The sequence below is a fragment of the Acinonyx jubatus genome, chromosome X (assembly GCF_027475565.1).
Source record: "Acinonyx jubatus isolate Ajub_Pintada_27869175 chromosome X, VMU_Ajub_asm_v1.0, whole genome shotgun sequence".
Classification (NCBI taxonomy): Eukaryota; Metazoa; Chordata; class Mammalia; order Carnivora; family Felidae; genus Acinonyx; species Acinonyx jubatus.
Genome location: NC_069389.1, coordinates 97,473,428 through 97,497,293, shown reverse-complemented (window position 1 = coordinate 97,497,293; position 23,866 = coordinate 97,473,428).

Here is a 23,866-nt window from a genome sequence, read left to right as displayed (position 1 = left end):
ACACTCAATGGGGAAAAACTAAGAGCTTTCCCCTAAAGTCATGAACAAGACAAGGATGTCCACTCTAACTACTGTTATTTAACATAGTACTGGAAGTCCTAGGCACAGGAATCAGACAAAAAATAAGAAATAAGAATCTTGGGTTTCACCCTTGGCAAAGAGAATTTTTAGGCACAGAGAAGATTCAAATTCTGTCAGTTCTTTCTTCATGTAAATTTTCATAATTGTATCTGAAGATATCTTTTTTTCAATGGGGCTTTTGGGCATCAAGTGCAGAGGGTTAAATCAATCACATGTTTTAGACCATGGCACATTGATCACCATTGTTAGACCTTTCTTTGGTTTTATAACAGTTCTGTTTTTCCCTTTCTTCCTGCTTTCCTTGATTTCACCTTCTAGGCTTCTCTTTCTGCCTATAGGCACTTACTTTAATGCCACTCTTTCTCTGTAACTGGTTCATATTTGCATGTTTTACACTTCAATGTTATTTATAATAAATATCACTGTTTCACATTTTTTAAACCAATAGTATATTTTAATGATTGATTATGTTGCTATTTGACCTTTAGTTCAGTACTTCTGATTGATGCAAAGTATTCTATAGTACTTACTGACTAAATTTTACTTATTTCCTCAAATAATGGAAACCTAAGTAATGCTGTGATGTATATCTCCATATTAGACCTTTTATGGGTCTGTATATATGATATTGTTGGGTATTAAGTTTGATATGCAAATATTTCCCCCCCATCTGGGGGCTGTTTTTAATTCTCTTACATGTGTATTTTCCAGAACAAAAGTTTTTAACTTTGATGAATTCCAATTTAACAATTTGTCTTTTATGGATTATGGTTTACATCTCATGTCTAGGAAATCTTTACCTAGCCCAAGAACACAAAGATTTTCTTCTACGGTTTTTCTAAAAGTCTTATAATTTTAATTTTTGTATTTGGGTCTACAATCCATTAATGGTTAATTTTTGTATAAGATATGAGTTATGGATAGAAGTTCATACATGTGTATTCATGAACATATAAGTGTTTGAGTCTATTTCTCTTTCTATTCTGTTCCAGTGTCAATATTTATTTATTTTTCCAATATGTGAAATTTATTGTCAAATTGGTTTCCATACAACACCCAGTGCTCATCCCAAAAGGTGCCCTCCTCAATACCCATCACCCACCCTCCCCTCCCTCCCACCCTCCCTCAACCCTCAGTTTGTTCTCAGTTTTTAACAGTCTCTTATGCTTTGGCTTTCTCCCACTCTAACCTCTTTTTTTTTTCCTTCCCCTCCCCCATGGGTTTCTGTTAAGTTTCTCAGGATCCACATAAGAGTGAAAACATATGGTATCTGTCCTTCTCTGTATGGCTTATTTCACTTAGCATGACACTCTCCAGTTCCATCCACGTTGCTACAAAGGGCCATATTTCGTTCTTTCTCATTGCCATGTAGTACTCCATTGTGTATATAAACCGCAATTTCTTTATCCATTCATCAGTTGATGGACATTTAGGCTCTTTCCACAATTTGGCTATTGTTGAGAGTGCTGCTATAAACATTGGGGTACAAGTGCCCCTATGCATCGGTACTCCTGTATCCCTTGGGTAAATTCCTAGCAGTGCTATTGCTGGGTCATAGGGTAGGTCTATTTTTAATTTTCTGAGGAACCTCCACACTGTTTTCCAGAGTGGCTGCACCAGTTTGCATTCCCACCAACAGTGCAAGAGGGTTCCCGTTTCTCCACATCCTCTCCAGCATCTATACTCTCCTGATTTGTTCATTTTGGCCACTCTGACTGGCGTGAGGTGATATCTGAGTGTGGTTTTGATTTGTACTTCCCTGATGAGGAGCGACGTTGAACATCTTTTCATGTGCCTGTTAGCCATCTGGATGTCTTCTTTAGAGAAGTGTCTATTCATGTTTTCTGCCCATTTCTTCACTGGGTTATTTGTTTTTCGGGTGTGGAGTTTGGTGAGCTCTTTATAGATTTTGGATACTAGCCCTTTGTCTGATATGTCCTTTGCAAATATCTTTTCCCATTCCGTTGGTTGCCTTTTAGTTTTGCTGATTGTTTCCTTTGCTGTGCAGAACCTTTTTATCTTCATAAGGTCCCAGTAATTCATTTTTGCTTTTAATTCCCTTGCCTTTGGGGATGTGTCGAGTAAGAGATTGCTATGGCTGAGGTCAGAGAGGTCTTTTCCTGCTTTCTCCTCTAGGGTTTTGATGGTTTCCTGTCTCACATTCAGGTCCTTTATCCATTTTGAGTTTGTTTTTGTGAATGGTGTCAGAAAGTGGTCTAGTTTCAACCTTCTGCATGTTACTGTCCAGTTCTCCCAGCACCATTTGTTAAAGAGACTGTCTTTTTTCCATTGGATGTTCTTTCCTGCTTTGTCAAAGATTAGTTGGCCATACGTTTGTGGGTCTAGTTCTGGGGTTTCTATTCTATTCCATTGGTCTATGTGTCTGTTTTTGTGCCAATACCATGCTGTCTTGATGATTACAGCTTTGTAGTAGAGGCTAAAGTCTGGGATTGTGATGCCTCCTGCTTTGGTCTTCTTCAAAATTACTTTGGCTATTCGGGGCCTTTTGTGTTTCCATATGAATTTTAGAATTGCTTGTTCTAGCTTTAAGAATGCTGGTGCAATTTTGATTGGGATTGCATTGAATGTGTAGATAGCTTTGGGTAGTATTGACAATTTGACAATATTTATTCTTCCAATCCATGAGCAGGGAATGTCTTTCCATTTCTTTATATCTTCTTCAATGACCTTCATAAGCTTTCTATAGTTTTCAGCATACAGATCTTTTACATCTTTGGTTAGATTTATTCCTAGGTATTTTATGCTTCTTGGTGCAATTGTGAATGGGATCAGTTTCTTTATTTGTCTTTCTGTTGCTTCATTGTTAGTGTATAAGAATGCAACTGATTTCTGTACATTGATTTTGTATCCTGAAACTTTGCTGAATTCATGTATCAGTTCTAGCAGACTTTTGGTGGAGTCTATTGGATTTTCAATGTATAATATGTCATCTGCAAAAAGTGAAAGCTTGACTTCATCTTTGCCAATTTTGATGCCTTTGATTTTCTTTTGTTGTCTGATTGCTGATGCTAGAACTTCCAACACTATGTTAAACAACAGCGGTGAGAGTGGGCATCCCTGTCGTGTTCCTGATCTCAGGGAAAAAGCTCTCAGTTTTTCCCCATTGAGGATGCTGTTAGCTGTGGGCTTTTCATAAATGGCTTTTATGATGTTTAAGTAGGTTCCTTCTATCCCGACTTTCTCAAGGGTTTTTATGAAGAAAGGGTGCTGGATTTTGTCAAAGGCCTTTTCTGCATCGATTGACAGGATCATATGGTTCTTACCTTTGTTTTATTAATGTGATGTATCACGTTGATTGATTTGCGAATGTTGAACCAGCCCTGCATCCCAGGAATGAATCCCACTTGATCATGGTGAATAATTCTTTTTATACGCTGTTGAATTCGATTTGCTAGTATCTTATTGAGAATTTTTGCATCCATATTCATCAGGGATATTGGCCTGTAGTTCTCTTTTTTTACTGGGTCTCTGTCTGGTTTAGGAATCAAAGTAATACTGGCTTCATAGAATGAGTCTGGAAGTTTTCCTTCCCTTTCTATTTCTTGGAATAGCTTGAGAAGGATAGGTATTATCTCTCCTTTAAACGTCTGGTAGAACTTCCCTGGGAAGCCATCTGGTCTTGGACTCTTATTTGTTGGCAGATTTTTGATGACCGATTCAATTTCTTTGCTGGTTATGGGTCTGTTCAAGCTTTCTATTTCCTCCTGATTGAGTTTTGGAAGAGTGTAGGTGTTCAGGAATTTGTCCATTTCTTCCAGGTTGTCCAATTTGTTGGCATATAATTTTTCATAGTATTCCCTGATAATTGTTTGTATCTCTGAGGGATTGGTTGTAATAATTCCATTTTCATTCATGATTTTATCTATTTGGGTCATCTCCCTTTTCTTTTTGAGAAGCCTGGCTAGAGGTTTGTCAATTTTGTTTATTTTTTCAAAAAACCAACTCTTGGTTTCGTTGATCTGCTCTACAGTTTTTTTAGATTCTATATTGTTTATTTCTGCTCGGATCTTTATTATTTCTCTTCTTCTGCTGGGTTTAGGCTGCCTTTGCTGTTCTGCTTCCATTTCCTTTAGGTGTGCTGTTAAGATTTTGTATTTGGGATTTTTCTTGTTTCTTGAGATAGGTCTGGATTGCAATGTATTTTCCTCTCAGGACTGCCTTCGCTGCGTCCCAAAGCGTTTGGATTGTTGTATTTTCATTTTTGTTTGTTTCCATATATTTTTAAATTTCTTCTCTAATTGCCTGGTTGACCCACTCATTCGTTAGTAGGGTGTTCTTTAACCTCCATGCTTTTGGAGGTTTTCCAGACTTTTTCCTGTGGTTGATTTCAAGCTTCATGGCATTGTGGTCTGAAAGTATGCATGGTATAATTTCAATTCTTGTATACTTATGAAGGGCTGTTTTGTGACCCAGTATGTGATCTATCTTGGAGAATGTTCCATGTGCACTCGAGAAGAAAGTATATTCTGTTGCTTTGGGATGCAGAGTTCTAAATATATCTGTCAAGTCCATCTGATCCAATGTCTCATTCAGGGCCCTTGTTTCTTTATTGACCGTGTGTCTAGATGATCTATCCATTTCTGTAAGTGGAGTGTTAAAGTCCCCTGCAATTACCACATTCTTATCAATAAGGTTGCTTATGTTTGTGAGTAATTGTTTTATATATTTGGGGGCTCCGGTATTCAGCGCATAGACATTTATAATTGTTAGCTCTTCCTGATGGATAGACCCTGTAATTATTATATAATGCCCTTCTTCATCTCTTTTTACAGGTTTTAATTTAAAGTCTAGTTTGTCTGATATAAGTATGGCTACTCCAGCTTTCTTCTGGCTTCCAGTAGCATGATAAATAGTTCTCCATCCCCTCACTCTCAATCTAAAGGTGTCCTCAGGTCTAAAATGAGTCTCTTGTAGACAGCAAATAGATGGGTCTTGTTTTTTTATCCATTCTGATACCCTATGTCTTGGTTGGCGCATTTAATCCATTTACATTCAGTGTTATAGAAAGATACGGGTATAGAGTCATTGTGATGTCTGTATGTTTTATGCTTGTAGTGATGTCTCTGGTACTTTGTCTCACAGGACCCCCCTTAGGATCTCTTGTAGGGCTGGTTTAGTGGTGACGAATTCCTTCAGTTTTTGTTTGTTTGGGAAGACCTTTATCTCTGCTTCTATTCTAAATGACAGACTTGCTGGATAAAGGATTCTCGGCTGAATATTTTTTCTGTTTAATACATTGAAGATCTCATGCCAATCCTTTCTGGCCTGCCAAGTTTCAAAAGAAAGATCAGTCACGAGTCTTATAGGTCTCCTTTTATAAGTCAGGGCACGTTTATCCCTTGCTGCTTTCAGAATTTTCTCTTTATCCTTGTATTTTGCCAGTTTGACTATGACATGTTGTGCAGATCGATTCAAGTTACGTCTGAAGGGAGTTCTCTGTGCCTCCCGGATTTCAATGCCTTTTTCCTTCCCCAGTTCAGGGAAGTTCTCAGCTATTATTTCTTCAAGTACACCTTCAGCACCTTTCCCTCTCTTCCTCCTCTGGGATACCAATTATGCGTATATTATTTCCTTTTAGTGTATCACTTAGTTCTCTAATTTTCCCCTCATACTCCTGGATTTTTTTATCTCTCTTTTTCTCAGCTTCCTCTTTTTCCATAACTTTATCTTTTAGTTCACTTATTCTCTCCTCTGCCTCTTCAATCCGAGCCGTTGTTGTTTCCATTTTGTTTTGCATTTCGTTTAAAGCGTTTTTCAGCTCCTCCTGACTGTTCCTGAGTCCCTTGATCTCTGTAGCAAGAGATCCTCTGCTGTCCTCTATACTGTTTTCAAGCCCAGCGATTAATTTTATGACTATTATTCTAAATTCACTTTCTGTTATATTATTTAAATCCTTTTTGATCAGTTCATTAGCTGTTGTTATTTCCTGGAGATTCTTCTGAGGGGAATTCTTCCGCTTGGTCATTTTGCATAGTCCCTGGAGTAGTGCGGACCTGCAGGGCACTTCCCCTGTGCTGTGGTGTATAACTGGATTTGGTGGGTGGGACCACAGTCAGACCTGATGTCTGCCCCCAGCCCACCGCTGGGGCCACAGTCAGACTGGTGTGTGCCTTCTCTTCCCCTCTCCTAGGGGCGGGATTCACTGTGGGGTGGCGTGGTCCGTCTGGGCTACTTGCACACTGCCAGGCTTGTGGTGCTGGGGATCTGGCATATTAGCTGGGGTGGGTAGGCAAGGTGCAGGGGGGCAGGAGGGGCAGGCTTAGCTCGCTTCTCCTTCGGTGATCCACTTCAGGAGGGGCCCTGTGGCAGCGGGAGCGAGTCAGACCCGCTGCTAGAGGGGTGGCTCCGCAGAAGCACCGTGTTGGGTGTTTGCACGGAGCTAGCAAGTTCCCTGACAGGAACTGGTTCCCTTTGGGATTTTGGCTGGGGATGGGCGAGGGAGATGGCGCTGGCGAGCGCCTTTGTTCCCCACCAAACTGAGCTCTGTCGTTCGGGGGCTCAGCAACTCTCCCTCCCTTTGTCCTCCAGCCTTCCCACTTTCCGAGCAGAGCTGTTCACTTATGACCTCCCAGATGCTAAGCAAGTCCCGCTTGCTGTCGGAACACACTCCGTCTGGCCCCTCTGCTTTTGCAAGCCAGACTCGGGGCTCTGCTTGGCCAGCGGGCCGCCCCTCCGCCCCGGCTCCCTCCCATCAGTCCGTGGAGCGCGCACCGCCTCGCCGCCCTTTGTACCCTCATCCGTGGGCCTCTCGTCTGTGCTTGGCTCTGGAGACTCCATTCTGCTAGTTTCTGGTGGTTTTCTGGGTTAGTTAGGCAGGTGTAGGTGGAATCTAAGTGATCAGCAGGACGCACGGTGAGCCCAGCGTCCTCCTAAGCCGCCATCTTCCGGTCCCCTCCAGTGTCAATATTTAGTTAAATATCACACTATAATGGTTACTGTAGCATTATAGTAAGCCTTTAAATAACCTAGTATTAGTTCTCAAACTTTGTTCTTTTCCACTTTTGGGGAGGGGTGGGGGCTACTCTAGTTCCTTTATTTTTCTGGATACATTTTATTTTTTTAAAGACTTTTTTAAAGTTTATTTGAAAGAGAGAGAGAGAGAGGCAAAGAGAGAAGGAGAAAGAGAATCCCAAGCAGGCTCTACACTGTCAGCACAGGGTCTGATGTGGGGCTCAAACCCACAAACTGTGAGATCATGACCTGAGCCGAAACCAAGTGTCAGACCCTCAACCAACTAAGCCATTCAGGCACCCCTACATACATTTTAGAATCAGCTTGCCAATTTTTATGATAAAAACCTGTTGATATTTTGTTTGGTATTGTGAGAAATCTATAGATGAATTTGGACAGAATTAACATCTTAACAATATTAAGTCTTCCAAATGATAAACAAGGTGTATTTCCATTTTATTTAGGCATTCTTTACTCAATGATGCTTATTTTTGGTGTTTGTTTGTTTGTTTTTTGTTTTGCTTTTCAGTGTACAAGTACAAATCTTTGTCAGACTCATCGATAAATATTTAATTTTGATGCAACTGTAAATGTTCTATTTTTAATTTCAATAGCCACTTGTTCTTTGCTGTTATATAGAAAAACAAATGATTTTTGCATTTGACCTTTAATCCTTCAACCCTGCTAAGCTCACCTGCTTATCCTAATAGCTTTTCTGTAAATTCTATTAGATTTTCTACATAGGTGATCATGTAATCTGCAAATAGACATTTGATTTTCCTTCAAAGCTGTATGACTTTTAGTTCTTTTTCTTGCTTGATTGCACTGACTAGAACCTCCCATACGATGTTAGATAGAGGTGGTAACAGCAGATATCCTTGCCTCATTCCTGATCTTAGGGTGAAAGGATTCTGTCTTTCACCATTAAGTATGATGTTAGATGAAAGTTTTTCATAAAGGACCTTTGACAGGTTGAGGAAGTTCCTTTATATTCCTAGTTTGCTGTAAGTTTTTTTCTGGAATGGCTGTTTATATTCTGTCCAATGTTTTTTCTCCATCTATTGAGAATTATCCTATGGCTTTTCTTTTTTTTTTATCAATGTATTTAATTATCTTGATTTATATTTAAATGTTAAACCAACCCTACATTCTTGGGATAATCTCCCACTTGTTCAGGATGTATTACCCTTTTTATATATTACTGTGTAGATATTTTCTTTGACAGTTTTATTCCTTTAGCCCTTTGGATATGTCATTTTACTGCCTTCTGGCATTCATTGTTTCTAATGAGAAGTCAGGGTAAGTCATGAAACCCAGCGACCTTGTTCTCAGAGAGAGCTTTTGTAGAACTACTGAGCCAACTGAGCTATGGGTAGGAAGGGTATAGGAACAGGCACGGACAAGAATGCCACATATTCCACTCACTGTTCTCACTCAAGATTTGGTGTTTTTTCTTAAATAAACACTTCTAAACTTATTTTATGCTTATGTTGATTTACACAGCTCTGACACGGTTGTTCCTCATGATTTTGTCCAGTTTAATTGAAGGTTTGTTTTGCGGGAGGGAGAACTTGACAAAGTTTTATCTACTGTATGGGAAATACTGCCTCCCTGTTGACTATTTTTCTTCCTCGCAATGATGACAGGGAAGGTAATTGTCTGTCTGGGTATATGTGGGAGAGAAAAAAAGGGGCAGGCATTGAAAAAACAAAACTAAGCAAAAACTCTCTTTTCTACCTTGTCTCCTGCCTCTGGTTCCTTAATGAGCTCCTTCTCCTCTCCTCATCCCCCTCAACCTAGGACACAGTCAACTTCTATCATGCTACAGAATCTTCACAGGTGGAATTAATTTAACAGATTCATCAAACCACGTCTGGTATTTGGGGATTTTGATTTTTGTTTTGGAGTTTCTATGTCATTTCATGGTAGGAAGCCAGCAGCTGATGGTAGTTTACCATTCTGTCACAGATCTGATTCTTTGCTTTTTCCTTAGCAGTCTTATTGCCTCTAGCTGAATACAACCTTCATTATCATCTTTCCAGACTATTATATCTATATTCTACTCAATTTTCCTGCTTTCTATTTCTGCTACTTCAATCTATATTAAATACTGCCAAGAAATTACTCATACTAAAATCCTTCCTTGCAGATGTCATTGTTGAGAAAAGTTTTGAAAGGAAGATGCTCAAATTTTTGGTGGCTTATTTTAGGTTGATTGTAAGTGATCACTACAGGAAAACTTACCTTGGCTGATTATTTCCCCCTGCTTTGTTCTACAGACTTGGCATTATCACAGCCACTTAATATCTTAATTTCCATATCAAGGAATACAAGAATCAGGAAGAATTTTGTATTCCATTTTATAAGTTGGTAGATAAGATTTATGTACCTTGTTTTCCAAATTTTGCAAAGGAATGGGATATATGTGGCATTACTAAGGGGATGGTAGCAAGACTGTAGATCAAAATATCCTCTCTTTCAGAGCTTTTGCCAAACACTAATATGAGACCCCTGAGGATAAATATATCCTAATTAGGAGAAAAGACTCGCTGTTAACACTGTTCTGGAAAACATTTTTTCCTCATTCTTTACACACTGACTTCTGCTTATTGCATAAAACACACTTCATCCTTTTCTAACCTAGGGACTTTGCAGATACTCCCTTGGCCTGGAATGAACTTCATTCTTCTTTATAGTGCAGAGAGTTGACAGTGATACTCTCTCATTTGTCTTCAGTGCAATGAGGTTACAGGATAATGACCAAAACAAAACAAAACAAAAAACTGCAGGCTAAAGAAAATAGTAATAATACAAGCATAATTGAAACACAGAAAAAGGCAACTTTCCTATTGCTAGTAGAACTTCTTCATCAGCCAATTAGGTGGTAAAAAGTAATGAAGATATAATCAGCTCTTATAAGTTGGCCAAATTGTTCAAAATTGTTAACAAGATTTTTTATCAAATGAATGTATATCCACTACAATCTTGTTAATCATAATCTTGTCCTAAATGTAATGATGTAGATGTCCTAAATGTTTATTAGTTAATGTTAGTAAGAAGATAATACATTTAGAGACATGAAAAATTAGCAAACAGAAACAAATACATAACTCTATAGTATTTTGAGCTAAGTTGAAAGTCATGAGATATTTAATCTAGTAATTCATAATATATTTCAAACGAACCAAAGTAAATTCTTTCAAACACTTAAAGAAATAGACAAAATGGTGGCAATATTGGCCAAAAATAAGTGAGAGACACTATAGTTAAATGATATTAACAGTGAAATGATGTCTGTTTTTCTTAAAGTTTATTTATTTATTTTGAGAGAGAGAGACAGCATGAGCTGGGGAGGGGCAGAGAGAGAGAGACAGAGAGAGAGAGAGACAGAGAGAGAGAGAATCCCAAGCAGGCTCCAAGCTGTCAGTGCAGAGCCCGATTCAGGGCTCAAACCCATGAAATTGTGAGACCATGGCCTAAGCCGAAACCAAGAGTCTGATGCTTAATCGACTGAGCCACCCAGGTGCCCCAATAGTGAAACAATGTTTTAACTACAAATAACTCTAAAGTCTTTATTTAAATTCCAGGTAGTTAACATACAGTGTAATACTAGTTTCAGGTCTACAACACAGTGACCCAACACCTCCAAACCAAACCCAAACATCTGGTGCAAATCACAAGTGCACTCCTTAATTCCCATCACCTATTTAATCCATCACTCCACGCCCCACCTCCTTTCTGGCAACCACAAGTTTGTTCTCTGTAGTTGAGTCTCTCTCTCTCTCTTTCTCCCTCTCTCTTTTTTTGAAGAGAGAGAAAGAGAGACAGTGTGCGTGCATGTGTGAGCACAAGTAGGGAAGGGGCAGACGCAGAAGGAGAGAATCTTAAGCAGGCCCCACACCCTGCATGGAGCCCTACACAGAGCTCTATCTCACAACTGTGAGATCATGACTTGAGCTGAAATCAAAAGTGGGACACAACTGACTAAGCCATCCAGGTGCCCCAAGAGGCTGTTTTTGGTTTGTCTCTCTCTCTCTTTATGTCGCTTTGCTCATTTGTTTTGTTTCATAAATTCCACATATGAGTGAAATAATATAATATTTGTCTTTCTCTGACTGACTTATTTCACTTAGCATAATACTCTCTGGCTCCATCCACATCATTGCAAATAGCAAGATTTCATTCTTTTTTATAGCTTAATAATATTCAATTATATATTTAATGCATATACATATATATGTATATATGTATATACATAAATATATATGTATATATGCATGTATATTATGCATATACATATATATTTATGTATATATGTATATACATATATATATATATATATGTATATATCACATCTCTACATCTTCTTTATCCATTCGTCAATTGAGACACTTGAGCAGTTTCCATAATTTGGCTATTGTAGATAATGCTATTATAAACACCAGGGTGCATGTATCTCTTTGAATTCATATTTTTGTATCCTTTGGGTAAACACCTAGCAGTGTGACAGCTGGGTCATAGGGTAGTTCTACTGTTAACTTTTTTGAGGAACCTCCATACTATTTTCCAGAGTGGCTGCACCAGTTTGCATTCCCACTACCAGCTCAAGAGTGTTCCCTTTTTTCTGCATCCTCGCCAACTCCTGTTGTTTCTTCTGTTGTTGATTTTAGCCATTCTGAAAGGTTATTATAAGACTCAAAGTTCTTTTGTAAACCACTAATTGCCAACATATTTGAAAAATATATTAACTTATATTGGAAGACTTACATTATTGAAAGTGATTCAAAATAGAAATTATAAAATGTAAGTAAAAATAAAATACCTTTTATAATACTATCACAGAATATAAGTATCTGAAAAAAAACAACAAAAGGTGTGCATTATTTCTAAAGGAAACATTATTAAATAGTGTTAAGATAGAGGACATGTTCTAGCAAGAGGCCTAACACCATAGATAACTACATTATACTATGAACTAGGTATGCTACACAGGGAAGAACCTAGCAAGACCTGTTTGATCAAAGTCCTCTATGTCCCATTGTTTCCCGGTGGTACAGCAAACACTTGTTTACCACACATTGACTCTTTTTCATCCTCCTGTGAATTGCATTCCTTCCCTTTGAAGTCCTAGACCCCTTTTCCCCCTTCTCCTTAGTTCAGAATGACAAATATACCTAATTTTGCCAATCTTTGGTATTTTCATGTCTGTAAAATTGAATTTTATTTTCTCTGTTTAAGCCATCTCATGTCAATATGATCCGTAGTCCAGCTAGAAAGACCTTGAAGGTGCGTGGGGGTATAGCTCAGTGGTAGAGCATTTGACTGTAGAAAGACCTTGAAGGGGACAGATAATACTTGCTCCTTGACAATTCTCAAATTGATAAGAACACTACTGTAATTAATAATGTGTGATATTTAGGGGCACCTAGGTGGCTCAGTCAGTTAGGCATCCGACTTTGGCTCAGGTCATGATCTCATGGTTTGTGAGCTTGAGCCCAGTGTCAGGGTCTGTGCTGACAGCTTGGAGCCTAGAGCCTACTTTGGATTCTATGTCTCCCTCTCTCTCTCTCTCTCTGCTCCTTCCCCACTCATGCTCTATCTCTGTCTCTCAAAAATAAATAAACATTAAAATTTTTTTAAAAGAATGTGTGATATTTGGTATGAGGAACGGCAGAATAGGGTAGAGAACTTGAAAACAGACTCATTTTATAAATTGTAATATATAACAGGTAAAAAAGGATAAATCTCACAGAATTTAATACAGTACAACAATCTATTTATAAAATTTGAAACTGAAATTACATAATATTCCATATGGGTGTCTATAGCACTTTTATGGAACACACACACATAGGCAGCAAAGCAAAAGCTTTGCAAGGATCTGATATGCTTGCATTTGGTTACCAGTGGCTTAAATAACACCCGCCCCCAAATGACACAGTTCAAATTCATTACCAATGGGGAGATCCAACATGCCAGAGACGTAGGGGGACCCAGAGTTCCCTCGTCCCACAAACACAGCAGTCTAGAGGCCATAGGACTTTGAATTCCAAGAGTCTGAGGTGCAGAGTGACAGAAACATTTCTAGGGTCCCACAGGGACAATCTAGGAGGCCATAGGTGTGTGTGATTTTTAACTGAGAGAGACAAAATGGGCGGCGTAGGCACAGAGGGAAGGGAACCCCTTCTGTGGAGAGAAAAAGGGAAGAGAAAGGAAAGAGAGGCTGTAGAAGTGTAGGACTGTATTTGGACAAGAGAAAAACCAAAGACCCGGGATTGGAAAAAAAACAGAGAAAGATCTAATTAACTGGGGGGCTTTCTCCAGACGGGCCGGCTGCCGTGTTCATGCACCTGGGGAGGAGGGGAGCCAGGCCCCTGCTGGGTAACTAGTTCAGAGGTACAGTCCACAGTCGGAGAAAGCAATCCCCTCCCTTGAGTGCTGTGGGAAGAGGGTATATTGCCATTCAAAGGACAAAGGACCCTGTCTTCATCCACCAGCCAGAAGCCGCTTATCGGAGGGGTGTAGCAGCACTTCCCAGGAACTGGGGCGCATGAAGCAGGACCCATTAAGACATCAGGGCTTAAATCCCAGCAGAGCGCCAGGGAGGAGTGGGAGTTGGCAGAGCAGGACGAACTGCCTCGTTCTCACCCGCACAGAAATGGGAGGAGGCTCTCCATCGGTGGGGCAGAGTGGCACTACCCTGGAATCGGGTGTATGGAGTGGGACCCTTTGGGATATCTGGGTTTGAATCCCGGATAAGCCCCAGGGAGGTACAGGAAACTGTGGAGTGGGGGGGGGGGAGGATGGGAAATGGCCCACTCGTGCCCACACAGCACTGTGAGGACTGCCTGAACAGAGTGGGTTAGGGTGCCCGGTTAGCGGGGGAGAGACTGGAGTGTCACCATTTTTCTCCCTATCACCAACAAGGTGGGACTTCAGGGAACCAGTGGGCCCACAGTGGAGGCGGGCCTGCCTACACAAAACAACACCCCTCCATGCCTGGTAATTGCATATATACTGGAGTGAGATTGATGGTGATGAACCAGATGGCCCCTCCTCCAGACCTGCGCTGCAACTGGGTCCAAGGCACCCAGCAGTTTTGTATTTTCTGATTTAATTCTTGGGCAATTCTTATCATATATATATATACATATATATATATATATATGTATATATATATAATTTTTTTGTCTTCCTTTTCTCCTTCTTTTTCTTCCTTCTAGTCTGGTTATTTTGGTTGTTGGTTTGTTTAAGCAGACACATTTAATCTATTCTCTTTATACCTGTTCTATATCTCCTTCTTTATTTTTCTCTCTTTCTCTGGATTAAGCTGTATGACTTCTCTGCCTGGGCAATTTTACTTTATTTTCACTTTCCCCACCCCTGTCATTTCTCTGTTTGTATGGGATAAGGCCTCTCCCACCACCACACCCTTCACCAAATTAAAAAAATTTTTTTCCAGGGCTACTTCAACAAACAAATAAAGTCACACCTGGTGGAGACTCCAAAACATCACTACGAGTAGGGAGATAAAGCAACCAGAGTCACAACAACAGAGAGCATGTAATACCCCAAAAAACACCTCCTGAAGGGCCTGGCTCTGGACAGTGTATGACCCCTCTTTAATATAGTAGTGCTTGCAGGTACAGGACACATAACAAGCTTTTAAAACACATTAAGGACAGAAAAATAGCCAAAATGACAAAACAGGAGAATTCTCCTCAAAAGAAATTCCAGGAAGAAATGACAGCTAAAGAATTGTGCAAAATAGATAAACAATATATCTGATCAAAAATTTAGAATAAAAGTCACAAGATTAATCGCTGGGCTTGAAAAAAGCATAGAAGGCAGCAGAGAATCTATTGCTACAGAGATCAAGGAACTAAAAAATTGTCATGAAAAATTTTTTAAATGCTGTAAATGAGGTGCAAAATAAACTAGAGGCACTGACAGTGAGGATTGAAGAGGCAGATGGGAGAATAAGTGAAATAGAAGATAAAATTATGGAAAAAGATGAAGCTGAGAAAAAGAGAGATAAAAAATTCTGGACCACAAGGGGAGAAATAGAGAACTAAGTGATTCAATGAAACGGAATAATATCCATATCATATGAGTTTCTGAAGAAGAAGAGAGAGAGAAAGGGGCAGAAGATGTATTTGAGCAAACCATAGCAGAGAACTTCCCCAATCTGGGGAAGGAAACAGACATTGGAGTCCAGGAGGCACAGAGAACTCCCTTCAGATGTTACTTGAATCGATCTTCTGTATGACATATCATAGTGAAACTGGCAAAATACAAAGATAAAGAGAGAATTCTGAAAGCAGCTAGGGATAAATGGGCCTTAACCTACAAGGGTAGACACACAAGTGTCGTAGCAGACCTATCTACTGAAACTTGGCAGGCCTTAAAGGAGTATCAGGTGATATTCAATGTGCTTAATAGGAAAAATATGCAGCCAAGAAGCCTTTATCCAGCAAGGCTGTCATTCAGAATAGAAGGAGAGCTAAAAGTTATACCAAACAAAAACTGAAGGAGTTCATCACCACTAAACCAGCCCTACAAGAGATCCTAAGGGGGACTCTGTGAGTGGAATGTTGCAAAGACTACAAAGGACCAGAGACAGCATTACAAGCATGAAACCTACAGATAACACAATGACACTAAATCCATATCTTTCAATAATAACACTGAATATAAATGGACCAAATGCTCCAATAAAAAGACATCAGATATCAGAATGCATAAAAAAAAACAAGACCCATCTATTTGCTGTCTACAAGAGACCCAAGTAAGACCCAAGGACACCTTCAGATCGAAAGCAAGGGAATCGAGAACCATCTATCATGCTACTGGAAGTCAAAAGAAAGCTGGAGTAGCCATACCTATATCAGACACACTAGATTTTAAATTAAAGGCTGTAACAAGAGATGAAGAAGGGCATTATATCATAATTACAGGATCTATCCTTCAAGAAGAGATAACAATTATAAATGTTTATGCACCCAATTCAGAAGAACTGAAATATATAAAACAATCACAAACATAAGCAATTTTATTGATAAGAATGAGGCAATTGCAGAGGACTTTAATACTTCACTTATAGCAATGGACAGATCATCTAGACAGAAAATCAGTAAAGAAACAATGGCCCTGAATGAGACACTGGACCAGATGGACTTGACAGATATATTCAGAACTTTTCATCCAAAAGCAGCAGAATACACACTCTTCTCAAGTGCACATGGAACATTCTCCAAGATAGATCACATACTGGGTCACAAAATAGCCTTGAATAAATAAAAAAGAATTCAGATCATTCCATGCACATTTTCCGAACACGATGCTATGAAACTTGAAATCAACCACAGGAAAAAGTTTGGAAAACCTCCAAATGCATGGAGGTTAAAGAACATCCTACTAAAGAATGAATGGGTCAACTAGGAAATTAAAGAAGAAATTTAAAAAATGTATGGAAACAAATAAAAATGAAAACACAAAAGTCCGAAACCCTTTGGTATGCAGCAAAGGTAGTCCTAAGAGGAAAATACATTGCAATCCAAGCCTATCTCAAGAGACAAGAAAAATCCCAAATACAAAATCTAACAGCACACCTAAAGGAACTAGAAGCAGAACAGCAAAGAAACCCTAAGGCCAGCAGAAGAGAAATAGTAAAGACTAGAGCAGAATAAACAATATAGAATCCAAAAAAACAGTTGAACAGATCAATGAAACTAGGAGCTGATTTTTTTGAAAAAATAAACAAAAATGATAAACCCCTAGCCAGACTTCTCAAAAGGAAAAGACAGAGGACCCAAATAGATAAAATCACAAATGAAATTGGACCTATTATAATCAACTCCTCAGAAACACAAAAAAATTATCAGAGAATACTATGAAAAATTATATGCCAACAAACTGGACAACCTGGAAGAAATGGATAAATTCCTAGACACGCACACACTACCAAAACTCAAATGGGAAGAAATAGAAAATTTTAACAGACCTACAACTAGTGAAGAAATTGAATCAGTTATCAAAAATCTCCCAACAAATAAGAGTCCTGGGCCAGATGGCCTCTCAGGGGAATTATACCAGGCATTTAAAGCAGAGTTAATACCTATCCTTCTAAAGCTGTTCCAAAAAATAGGAAGGAAAGCTTTTGGACTCACTCTGTGAAGCCAGCATTCCCTTGATTCCCAAACCAGACAGAGACCCCACAAAAAAGGAGAATTATAGGCCAATATCCCTGAAGAACATGGATACAAAAACTCTCAACAAGATAATAGCAAATCGAACTCAACAGCATATAAAAAGAATTATCCACCATGATCAAGTGGGATTTATTCCTGGGCTGCAGAGCTGGTTCAATATCTGCAAATCAATAAATGTGATACATCACATTAATAAAAGAAAGGATAAGAACCATATGATTCTGTCAATAGATGCAGAGAAAGCATTCAACAAAATACAGCATCCTTTCTTAATAAAAACCCTCAAGATAGTCGGGATAGAAGGAACAAACTTAAACATCATAAGAGCCATATATGAAAAGCCCATAGCTAATATCATCCTCAATGGGGAAAAACTGAGAGCTTTACCCTTGAGATTGGGAACATGACAGGGATGTCCACTCTCACCACTGTTGGATAACATAGTGTTGGAAGTTCTAGCATCAGCAATCAGACAACAAAAGGAAATCAAAGGCATCAAAATTGGCAGAGATGGAGTCAAGCTTTCACTTTTTGCAGACGATATGATATTATACATGGAAAACCCGATAGACTCCACCAAAAGTCTGCTAGAATGCATACATGAATTCAGCAAACTCACAGGAATTCAGTTGCATTTCTATACACCAATAATGAAGCAACAGAAAGACAAATCAAGAACTCTATCCCATTTACAATTGCACTAAGAACCATAAAATACCTAGGAATAAACATAACCAAAGATGTAAAAGATCTGTATGCTGAAAACTATAGAAAACTTATGAAGGAAATTGAAGAAGACATAAAGAAATGGAAAAACTTCCCATGCTGATGGATTGGAAGAATACATATTGCTAAAATGTCAATGTTACCTAAAGCAATCTACACATTCAATGCAATCCCAATCAAAATTGCACTGGAATTCTTCTCAAAGCTAGAACAAACAATCCTAAAATTTGTATGGAACTACAAAAGATTCCGAGGAGCCAAAGTAGTGTTGAAAAGGAAAACCAAAGCAGGAGGCATCACTATCCCAGACATTAGCCTCTACTACAAAGCTGTAATCATCGAGACAGTATGGTATTAGCACAAAAACAGACACATAGACCAATGGAATAGAATAGAGAACCCAGAAATGGACCCACAAATGTAAGGCCAACTAATCTTTGACAAAGCAGGAAAGAGTATCCAATGGAAAAAAGACAGTCTCTTTAGCAAATGGTGCTGGGAGAACTGGACAGCAACATGCAGAACAATGAAACTAGACCACTTTCTTACACCATAGACAAAAATAAACTCAAAATGGATGAAAAACCTAAATGGGAGATAGGAAACCATCAAAACCCTAGAAGAAAAAAACAGGCAGCAACCTCTTTGACCTCAGCTGCAGCAATTTCTTGCTCAACATATCTCCAAAGTCACGGGAATTAAAAGCAAAAAGGAATTATTGGGACCTCACCAAAATAAAAAGCTTCTGCACTGCAAAGGAAACAATCAATAAAACTAAAAGGCAAACAACAGAATGGGAAAAAAATATTTGCAAATGACATATTGGATAAAGGGTTAGTATACAAAATCTATCAAGAACTTACCAAACTCAACACCCAAAAACCAAATAATCCAGTGAAAAAATGGGCAGAAGACATGAATAGACACTTTTCCAAAGAAGACATCCAGAAGGCCAACAAACACATGAAAAGATGCTCAACATCACTCATCATCAGGGAAATACAAATCAAAACCACACTGAGATACCACCTCACACCAGTCAGAGTGGCTAAAATTAACTCAGGAAACAACAGATGCTGGTGCAAATGTGGATAAATGGGAACCCTCTTGCACTGTTGGTGGGAATGCAAACTGGTACAGCTGCTGTGGAAAACAGTGTGGAAGTTCCTCAAAAAATTCAAAATAGAACTACCCTACAACCCTGCAATAGCACTACTAGGAATTTATCCAAAGGATACAGGAATGCTAATGCATAGGGGCACATGTACCCCAATGTTATAGCAGCACTTTCAACAATAGCCAGATTATAGAAAGAGCCTAAATGTCCATCAACTGATGGATAGATAAAGAAGATGTGGTTTATATATACAATGGAATACTACTTGGCAATGAGAAAGAATGAAATGCTGCCATTTGCAGCAACATGGATGGAACTAAAGGGTATTATGCTATGTGAAATAAGTCAGAGAAAGACAGATACCATACGTTTTCATTTATTTGTCGAACTTGAGAATCTTAACAGAAGCCCATGGGGGAAGGGAAGGGGAAAAATAGTGACAGAGAGGGAGGGAAGCAAACCATAAGAGACTCTTAAATACAGAAAACAAACTGAGGGTTAATGGGGGCAGTGGGAGAGAGGGGAAAGTGGGTGATGGGCATTGAGGAGGGCACTTGTTGGGATGAGCACTGGGTGTTGTATGTAAGCGATGAATCATGGGAATCTACCCCCAAAACCAAGAGCACACTGTACACACCATATGTGAGCCAACTTTAAAATAAATCATATTAAAAAACAATAATAAATAAATTCATTGCCAATGTATATTAACTAGAAATAATTGCATAAAGTACAAACTTTGCTGCTAGTTTTTCATCTCATAAAGTACTATGTAAATAACAGAAGCACATTATGATCAGTGATCAATCATACCATTTCTTTCAAAGACTTGAGTTGATTGGTCACTTCACATGTGTTATTCAGTTCATGCACAGATAGCAAAATGTGTAGTTGTGTTACTTCTTGTCTCCCAATTAAAAATCCATGTAACATTTTATACAAATGGATAATCAAAAGAGAAAATCAGCCCAACAGAGCTAGCATCAAGGAAACAGCAAACAAAGAAACAAAAGGGATAAAATGGAATAATAAAAATGAAATTGAATGTGATTAGAAGATTTGAAAATGGTGACAGCAAAGACAAAAAGGAAGTCATTCTAACCAAAACAAAGGGCAAGGAACAGGCATGCAGCTTGGCAGAAACTATTCTTTTATTCCACATAATAGCCGGAGAGGTTTCTCATGTATTCCTATGCTTTACAGAAACTAGAAAAATGTGGAATACATGGTAGATATTCAGCATAATAAATAGTTATTAACACTGTAGAGTATTCTAAAAATGCACATCGATCCTATCTACTCAATTCACACCACTCTTGAGAGTTTCATTCAACTTTCTACAAATATTTATTAAGCTCTTCTTATGCCAGATACCATTTTAGGAATTATTTTATGCCCAAAGATACAAAACAAAAACAAACCAAGAAAAAAAGGCTTTGCCCTCATGGAGCTCATATTCTAGTGGGAATACACAAATGATAAATGAGTGGAGTGAATGATATAGTATACCATAGGTGATAAATGCCATGGGGAAAAAAATAGAAGGAACAACAACAGTGTTGAAGGATGGAGTGAAATTTCAAATAGGATGGTTAGGGCTCATATTACTGACATGACCTTTGAATGAAGGAGGTGACAGAAAAGTTCACGGAGATATCTAGGTGAAGATTCCAGGCAGAGGGAACAGCAACTGCAAAGGTGTGGAAATGGGAATGTTTGTGGCATATTCTAGAAACAGCAAGGAGTCCAATGCATGTGGAGCAGAGAATAGGTTGGGGGTGTGTGACAGTGAATGTTACGAAGTACGTCAGAGAATTCAGATTGTTTAAAACTTCTCAATTCATTGTGAGGATTCTGACTTTTACTCTGAGTGAGATAGGAAGTCAGTGATTAGATTTGAGCAAAGGGTAATAGGATCTCAATAACATTTCAGCCCAATTGCTCTGAGTTCTACGTTAAGAACAAATCTGGTGGCAAGGTGGCCGTGCAAAGTGGAATCAGGGGCACAAATTAATAGCCTATTGAAATCTAAGTAATACATGATGGTGACTTGGTAGTAGTGATGGGGATTGAGAAGTGTTCAAGTTGTGTATATAATTTTAAGATAGAACTTAGAGGATTTCTTGACAGGATGTGGGGTCCTGTGATGCAAACATAACTTCAAGGATTCTACTCTGTGTAGCTGGAAGGATGGAGTTAACTGAGACAGAGGAAGACTGTAAGAAACAAATTTGGAGTAGGAGAAGATCAAGGACTTGGTTTGGGGATCTTTCTAAAACACAAATCTAATCATGTCACTTCACAGCAAAAACCGTTCTTTGATTCTGGAATAAAATTCAAACACCTCAGGATAGTGTACAGAGTTCTGAATGATGTAAATCTAGTCTGCATTTTTAGCCTCCATCAATTACTATTAGCTTATTAAATAATTTGCAGCTTCCCCAGTGACATGGTGCTTTGCACACTATTTGCTCTCATTGGAGTGGATGTTCTCCCTTTTCTCATTAGCAACCTTCCAAACATTCTTTAGGATGTAGATAAAATATAATACCGTCTTGTGAAACTTTCCCCACTTCCCTCAGGCAAAGCCAATCAATTTCTTTTTCCTGCCCCCATAACATTCTGATACTATGTCTATTATAGCACATGTTTCATTATTTGGGTCTCTCATTAAACTATGAGCTCCACAAGTACAGAACCATGATTTATTCACATCTGTATCCTCTAGCTCGTAGCATGAAAATGTAAGACAGCTGCCAAAAATTACTTGTTTAATGTTGAATGAGGATATAAACAAATGGTAAAGTACTCATGGAGATTATATGGAATCATGTCTGACACAAAAACTTTAATATGTTATGAAGTCAGGCAGGAGATGTAGTTGAAATAGATCATCCAGACTTGAACAATACATTTTAAAGGTATGTGAAAAAAAGATAAGAAGTGTTTCCAATAGCATTTCCCTCTTGGAAAATTTCTTGTTCTGGGGATACAACTTGTACCTATTAGGGATAGTAATATAAGAGAAGTACAGGTCCCAGATTCTGCTTCAAAGACAGATTTCTCCCTAAGCTCCCGAAATCATGGATCAAAATGTTGATCAACTAAAGAATAAATATCATTTTGCCTTCAGCTTTCCACAAGATGTTTATGAATTAGTCCTCATCTTTGCAAGTGAATGAACTGTTCCATGAAATCTAAAGGTCTGTGTGTTTGGATTCATGCCAGAGACATTCTGCAAGCTGATAGCTCATTGTGACAAAGATGCTAACATTTGTTGATGCCAGATATATTCAAGCTAAGATGCTTAAATATGCCAAGGCTTGAATCTGTGTGTCACATTTAATGGCTCAGTATAAATTTCTATATATGTTTCTTACTTGTAGCTTATTTAGGAATTTTATGGGCTGAATTGTGTTCCCTCCAAATTCATATCTTGAAGTTCTAACCCCTAGGACCTCAGAATGTAACTGTATGTGGAGATAGAGAGAGGTAATTAAGGATAAATGACATCATTAGGGAGGGCCCTAATTCAATATGATTGGTCTCCTTATAAGAAGGGGAAATTAGGACACAGACACACACAAAGTGAAGACCATGTGAAGACAAGGGGAAAAGATGGCCATCTACAAACCAAGAAGAGAGACCTCTGGATGAAACCAAGAGTGCTGACACATCAATCTTGGACTTTAGCCTCCAGAATTGTGAGAAAATAAATTTGTATTATTTAAGATACCCAGTCTATAGTACTTCATTATGGCAGTCCTAGCAAACTAATACAAGATTGATTCTAACTAAATTCTAAATGGGTGATAATGTAAATAGTTGAAAGTTTTCATTAAGTCTTGATGCAGATAGACATTTTAGAGATATGGTAGTAACTCATATGTCTACTCTTTAGGAGGATTAGACCTCAGCAGCTTTGCTGTTTCAGTTTTCAATTGCACACACTTCCATGGTAATTAAATGGAAGTGAGCATTTAAGACAGTGAATAGCAAACTTGTGTGTACATCAGAATCACTGTTTTAAGTCTATGATGGGACATAGCCTTCTACATTTTAACAAACTTCCCAGTTAGCTGCTGGTGGTCCAACCAGCATCACAACAGTTAGAGAAACAGTGACCTAAGATTTTACTAAAGTTAAAAAAAATAAACACCTTGAAAAGCACATCATAATTTATGAGGTTGTCCCAAAGCAACAATGAAATATGGAGTCTGTTCATAGGGAAAGCCAACTATTAGTACTTCTTTCCAAATTTTAGCAACATCACACTGGTAGCTTGAAATTGGCCATAGCGGCTGTATTTACACAGTGGAAATAGAAAAATGCTATAATTCAGGGCTGTTTCTCCCTACAGACCTGGCTACCAGCACAATATTGGAAACAGGCATTGGCTGTCTTTTGAGTTCCCTGGCTTTTTCCCTACCCCCTAAGTGCCCAAGGTCATTGAAGTTATTTGGCCTCCTCCCTAAATTAATAAGAGAATGCAGTAGGTCCCTTGCAAGGGAGTAATGCATAAATTATTGGTACGCATTTTGTGAGGCTATGGAGAGAATTTCTGGGGCCACCTGGTTAGTAGCAGCAAGGTAAATAGCCTGGGGTCAACTTATCTAATGAAAAAGAAAGAGGAAAAATTAAGCCAAGATTTTAAAGCAGTGAAGCCAGTACAAGGGAACTTTTAAGACAGTGGGAGCCATCCCTATCAAAATAACACTGGAATTCTTCACAGAGCTAGAACAAATAATCCTAAAATTTT